Below are 6,354 nucleotides of genomic sequence, written 5' to 3' on the forward strand. Positions count from 1 at the left end.
ATGATCACAATGAAAATTTAACAACTGGTTCTCCAAAGCCAGTTTGAGCTGTGTCTGTCCTAACCTTTTGTCCTAACCATTCTTTTCTGAACACATTGAACCCTTCCCCTAGCCAACTATCCATTTCTTGTGACAAAGATTTAAATAGATCTTTTAAAAGGTTCAGCAAAACCAGCCAACACATCATTTGTATCTGACAGTATAAGTAATATTATATACCCATAGCTCCCCACTTCTATAAAGAGGGAAAGCAGTTGCATTTTCCCAACTCTCCCTTATAATTATAGTGATAGTGGGTCATTATAATTACACGGCATTCAGTCTCATTTTGTTATTTTTCTTTCCATTTGTATTATTGAAGTCATTCTGAATATCATTTTCCTGGTTCAGCTTACATTACTTTGCCTTAGTTTATATAAGTCTTTCCATGTTGCTCTTTATTCACTACGTTCATGGTTTCTTATGTATTCCCTTACATTCATATACTGTGATTTGTTTAGCCTTTGAATAGAACATCTTAACATAGATTCCTTCCTTTTTATTACTGAGGAATCTTGTCACCCAAATGAAGCTATTCTATCATATGAAGGAACAGACATGGTTTTCATGGATAGTTCTGCATTTAAGGAGTTTGTAACTTATCTGGGGAAACAACACCCACATGAAACAACAGTGCTTCATAATTTTCTAAAAGAAGGCTGAAGGGTTTCTATAACCATTTGGCAAATTCCCTTTAAACTTTATATTTCATCATTTTTCCCGTTTACTTAACAGTTTTTTTTAATCTTAAGCAACATTTTTTTTTACCAATGTTCTCATTATTTTTAAAGGCCACATTTTCCCTTCCTTTTTGTCAGTCATATTTTTTAAAGCACATGCATAAACTCAAGTGCTTAAAAGTTATCATTAATTTTATGTCTCTTCTATGTTAAGGGTCTCGTTTTTCTCTCTTTAGCTTTCTTTTTTCTGTTATGTATTCATAAAAATGCATATCCTCTAAAATATTGTTTTATGAGCATTTTAATGGAGCATTAGAATTTGTGAACAATTGCTAATAGCTCAGATGATACATTTTACAAAAGCTAATATATGTGGGCATAACCAGAAATTGTACAAATGCCCCAAGTACTTTTAAATCATACTTCTTCACATATTTTAATATATAATTTAAATTTAAAAACTACTTCTTTTTTTGAAGTATGCCAGCAAAAACACAGGAGTACCAGTAAAGAATCTAAATGTTCTCAATGAATTTCTGGTGACATATTAGGCATTTCTCTACATGTAATTCAGTCCTCATCTGAATGCCTAGCAGGCAAAATTTCCAAATTATTTTAAAATCTATCTTTTAAAAAATGTGATTCATTTAATTGGTTTAACTTGTCTATAAGATTTAGGATGGGATTCCAGTTACTTTTAACTTGCTGTTTTATTGCATTCAGGGCTTTGAGGTTTTATAAGGGAAAATACTATCTAATAGTAAAGTCTTATTAAAAATAACTTTCCCTCTGTTCTTTTGACTTCAGATAGAATTATTGGAATATAGGAAGATATTAGCTTGTTCCTTTTCCCTTAGAATGTCAAGAAAAAAGGTACAGGACACAATCTCACGGAATCACAAAATTCAATAATGACCTTGTTTTATAAATGAAGAAACCAAGTCTCAGAGAAGTTAAGAGAACATGTATGGTGTATGTGTTTTTCACTGTGACTCTGAAAAGTCTTTGGAAGGACATTTATGATTCTAGAAGATTAAACTCTGCAAATAATAATAATGTTAATAACGATAATAAGTATTTATATAGCTAATTAAGGTTTATAAAGCTTTTATATGCATAACCTCATTGTGCAGATCAAAGAGAAATAAAAGACAAAATATTTTAAATTATGGAGAAAGATTTGTTTCATGAAAATATAAAGAATACAAATGTAAACAAGAAAAACACCACCAATTTAGAAAAAGGGAAAGTCCCTTGCTAGTTAAGGCTGCACTTTGACCACCAGTTACAGGCAAAGTGATTCATCTTCAGGGGTGGTGGTGAACCACAGTCAAATTTATGGTAACCAAGAGACTCTTTTTGTATGTGGAAAGAACCATGCTTTGGTCTTTTCAGCCATCCCCACTCAGATAGCAATCACCTTAGCTGTGTTAACTTTGACTACTGGTAGCAATGCATACTGTGGAAGCTTGCATGTCAGGATCCTAAAACTGCTCTTTCATGCAATGTCCAGATGATTTAAGGGATTATTTATTAATTCATAAAACAAAGCTCCATTGAACACCTATTATTTATAAGACTCTGCACTGATAGCCTTTCTCAGCCACCAAAACCAAGTTTTACATTTTCTTGAACCTATTTTTTTCAGTAGCAGCACTTGAGAATGTAAGATGAAGATTGAAAACCTTGATTAGAATCCCACAAATGTCATGAGATATCCTTGAGACAGACACTCATTCAGATACTGTAGCCTGTTGGCATGCATTTATAAGAAGAGATACAATTCATTTCAATATGTATTTATTAAGCACCTACTATGTGCCAGGCACTTTGCTAAACTTTGGGGATACAAAAAGAGGCAAAAAAAAACCCCAGTCCTAGCCCTTGAGGAATTTGCAATCTAATGAGGGCACAAGAACCTATAATGAACAGTATTAGTTTTGGAGCACTTATAAGAAAACATGGTAACCTCTCAGAAGAGGGAGAGGTTATGGATATGGAATATGTTAGACACTTTCAGACTTGATTGCTATTAGATAGCTTTGTTTAGATGTTTTTCTTTAGTATAAGGATTCAATTGAAAGGAGTGTTAAGGGAGAAATTGTTCTGTAAAAACAAAAGGCAACAATAAAACTTAAAATGATGAGCAAGTGTATGTGATCCTATTCCACTTTGCAGATTTAATAGTACTATAAATGAGAAAAATGTTTATAATTTTGGCTCAGGTTCAAGAACTATTTTTAATTTTATTCAATTAAAATTCAATTTTAAGAGTTATATTTAGAATAATAGATATAGTCATTGTTTCTAACCCCAATAATTTTTCTTAAATGCGGGTCTGGCTTTGTCAGTCCCCTACTTACATATACTCCACTGGCCTTCTTGAGAAGTTTTTGTTGTTCAGGTGTGTCTGTGTCCAACTCTGTGTCCCCATTTGGGGTTTTCTTTGCAAAGATACTGGAGTGGTTTGCCATTTCCTTCTCCAGCTTATTTTACAAATGAAAAACTGAGTCAAACAGGTTTTAAAGTGACTTGCCCAGGGTTACAACAAATGTCTGAGGCTGGATTTGAACTCAGATCCTCCTGAGTCTAGGCCCAGTGCTCTATCCATGGCACCACTTAGTTGCCCTCTCACCTCTAGGATTAAATATAAACTCTTGTTTTCCTTTTAAAATCCTTAACAGCTTGAGCCCCATAATGCATTACTTCCTTTCCCAAACCCCACAATGCAGCCAAACAGGCCCTCTTGCTGTCCTTCAGGCATGGCACTCCATCTCCCTTTCCATCATTCAGGCCACAAACATTTATTAAATGCTTCTTATATGCTAAGCATTGGGGATAAAATGTAAAGCAAAAACACGACCCCCTACTCTCAAGGAGCTCACCGTCTATAGGTCTCTGTGCCTTTCCATTGGCTGTTCACCACACCTGGAATGAATAATTAATTCCCTTCATCACCTCCACCTCAGAGAATCCCTCACTTTCTTCAAGATTGAACTCAAGGAGTAGCTAGGTGACACAGTAGATAGAATACTGGCCCTGTCGTCAGGAGGACCTTGGTTTAAATCTAACCTCAGACACTAGCTGTGTGACCCTGGGCAAGTCTTTTAATCCCAAATACCTCCAAAAGAAAAAAAAAACAGAAAAGACTCAAATACCACTTTCCATGTGAAATCCTTCCTAATCCTCCTAGTTGCTAGAACTCTTCTGCTCCAAACTATTTTGTATTTATTTTTAATATATCCCATGTGCACATGTACATATATGCATACATATATGTTTATATACACTCATCTCCTCCAATAGATTGCAATCTTCTTTAGAGCAAGGTCCATTTCATGTTTATCTAGCAGAGTCCCTGGCACATCACAGTAGGTACATAATAAGTGTTTATTGATTGATTGATCTCTCCTTGGAGTAGAGATAATCAACAACCCTTATGTCCTACCTCATCAAGCACCATGCTACCCTGTCTGCCCTGACAGTGATGCTCCTGTTTTCCTCTACCTACTTCTTAACCCACCTGATGTGTTTTACCTGGTCCTCACCTATTCCTTCTGCTTGCTCAGGAGACCAGAGGCCACAATGTAATTATAACAATTAGCAAAAGGAGCAGGCTTGAAAATGGAGTTCAGTAAATTGTCCTTTCAATACTTCTTGAGAGTCCTTAAATTGTACGCTCATGCTTCCATGTTAACATTTAATGTCTCTGGGAGATTTGTATTAAAACACCAAGAAAACATTCTTAGTTTGGGAGACTTTAAAAAGGATCCATAGAGTTCATACAGAGAGTAGAACTCCTTTTGATATTGGTAGGTTCTCTATGCTCAGATGAGCTCTATAGAGTATAGAGTAAGATGAGAAATGGACCCTAGCTCACATTTCCTTTCATCAACCTGTCAATGGAATCAAAGGACTTTGGAATCTCTGCCTCTTGCAAAGCATTCCCCTGTCCTTTGGGATATTGCCTAATATTTCATTTAGCATATCTGCAGGTAACAATATGGAAAGAAAATAATTTCCTTGAGAATCCAGTGTTATTATTTAGATAGTACCATGGAGCACATTGTTCAATCCCCATAAATGTTCAATAAACAGGAAGGTATGTGGCATTTTGTACCAGCAAAGGCACGCTGTGGGACAGGAACACTCATCTGTTCAGGACCTATGAATTCCAGTTACAGTTTGAACTGTGTGACCTTGAACAGGTTATTTAATGTACCTCATTTTTCTCAGCCATAAAATGGGAAGAACATTATCCTGTGGGATTGATATATAGAATACTTAATAAAGGTGACAGTAAAGAATTTTGTGAATCATAATAGAATCATAGAAGCACAGAAATAAGGAACAAAGTTTACCCAAGCCATTCTTTTGAATTTAGATAGATGTTTCTTAAAGTTATGCCTGGTAGCTGGCATAGTTAAAAAAGTATCTGAAGTCAGAGGTAAGGGGTTCAGCTCAAGTTTTGTCTCTCAAAGTTACTATCTGTGTGACCTTGGACAAAATATTTAATCTCCCGGGACCTCAGTTGCTTTCTTTCTTTCTTTTTTTAATTGTTGGAGGCAGTTGGATTAGGTGACTTGCCCAAGGTCACACAGCTAGAGTCTGAGGTCAGTTTTAAACTCAGGTCCTCCTAACTCCAGGATTGGTGCTCTATCAACTGTACCACCTAGCTGCCCCTGAGCCTCAGTTTCCCCATTTGTGAAAGGAAAGAATTCGATTAGGTAACCTGTGAGAGACCTTACAGCTCTATGTAATAGATCATAATGTTCCTATGATCCTAGTAATCTATAATGTTACTAATGACTTTAACTGAATTTTAAGGGGAAGGTATCCATCAATCATTCAGTCAGCCAACAGGTATTTATTAAGCATAGGATGCTGCATACACAAAGATAAAAATGAAACAGTTTCTATCTTTGAGACTTAAATTCTAATTATTTATAGTCACAAGAAAAAATGCTCCAAATCACTATTGACTAGAGAAATGCAAATCAAAACAACTCTTAGGTACTACATCACACCTATCATATTGGCTAACATGACAAAACAGGAAAATTATAAATTTTGGAGAAGATGTGGGAAATTGGAACGCTAATTCATTGTTGGTAGAGTTGTGAACTGATGCAACCATTCTGGAGAGAAATTTGGAACTATGCCCAAAGGGCTCTAAAAATGTGCATACCCTTTAACTAGCAATACCACTTCTAGGGCTGTATCCCAAAGAGATCATAAAAATGGGAAAAGGTTAGGGGCGGCCAGGTGGCTCATCGAGTAAAGAGCACCGGCCCCAGTGTCGGGAAGACCTGGGGATCAAATCCGGGCTCAGACACTTAGCACCATACCCAGAAATAATGGCCATGTAACCTTGAGCAAGTTGCTTAACCCCGATTGCTTTAAAAAAATTGGGAAAAGGACCCCCATGTACAAAAATATTTATAGCAACTCTTTTTGAGGTGGCAAAGAACTGGAAGTTGAGGGGATGCCCATCAATTGGGGAATGGCTGAACAAGATGTGGTATATGAATGTAATGGAATACTGTTGTGCTATATGAAGTGGTGAGCAAGCACACTTCAGAAACACCTGGAAAGACTTATATGAACTGATGCGATGTGAAATGAGCAAAACCAA

At 36.1% G+C, this 6,354-nt stretch overlaps 1 protein-coding gene across 4 annotated transcripts in view; it reads right to left on the bottom strand.

Annotated features, from left to right (window-relative positions):
- The window catches only part of EFCAB2 (EF-hand calcium binding domain 2), a 151,039-nt gene extending 144,895 nt beyond the window's left edge, over window positions 1–6,144 (bottom strand). For all 4 annotated transcript variants that reach the window (XM_069069150.1, XM_069069148.1, XM_069069149.1 and 1 more), the window contains exon 1: window positions 6,141–6,144. The gene's annotated coding sequence lies outside the window, so the exon portion shown is untranslated. The remainder of the gene's footprint in view (window positions 1–6,140) is intronic.
- Between the last annotated feature and the right edge of the window lie 210 nt (window positions 6,145–6,354).

This window comes from Petaurus breviceps, unplaced genomic scaffold (assembly GCF_028583685.1).
Source record: "Petaurus breviceps papuanus isolate PSGF00001 unplaced genomic scaffold, PetGlider_PUasm1.0 90778, whole genome shotgun sequence".
Taxonomy (NCBI): domain Eukaryota; kingdom Metazoa; phylum Chordata; class Mammalia; order Diprotodontia; family Petauridae; genus Petaurus; species Petaurus breviceps.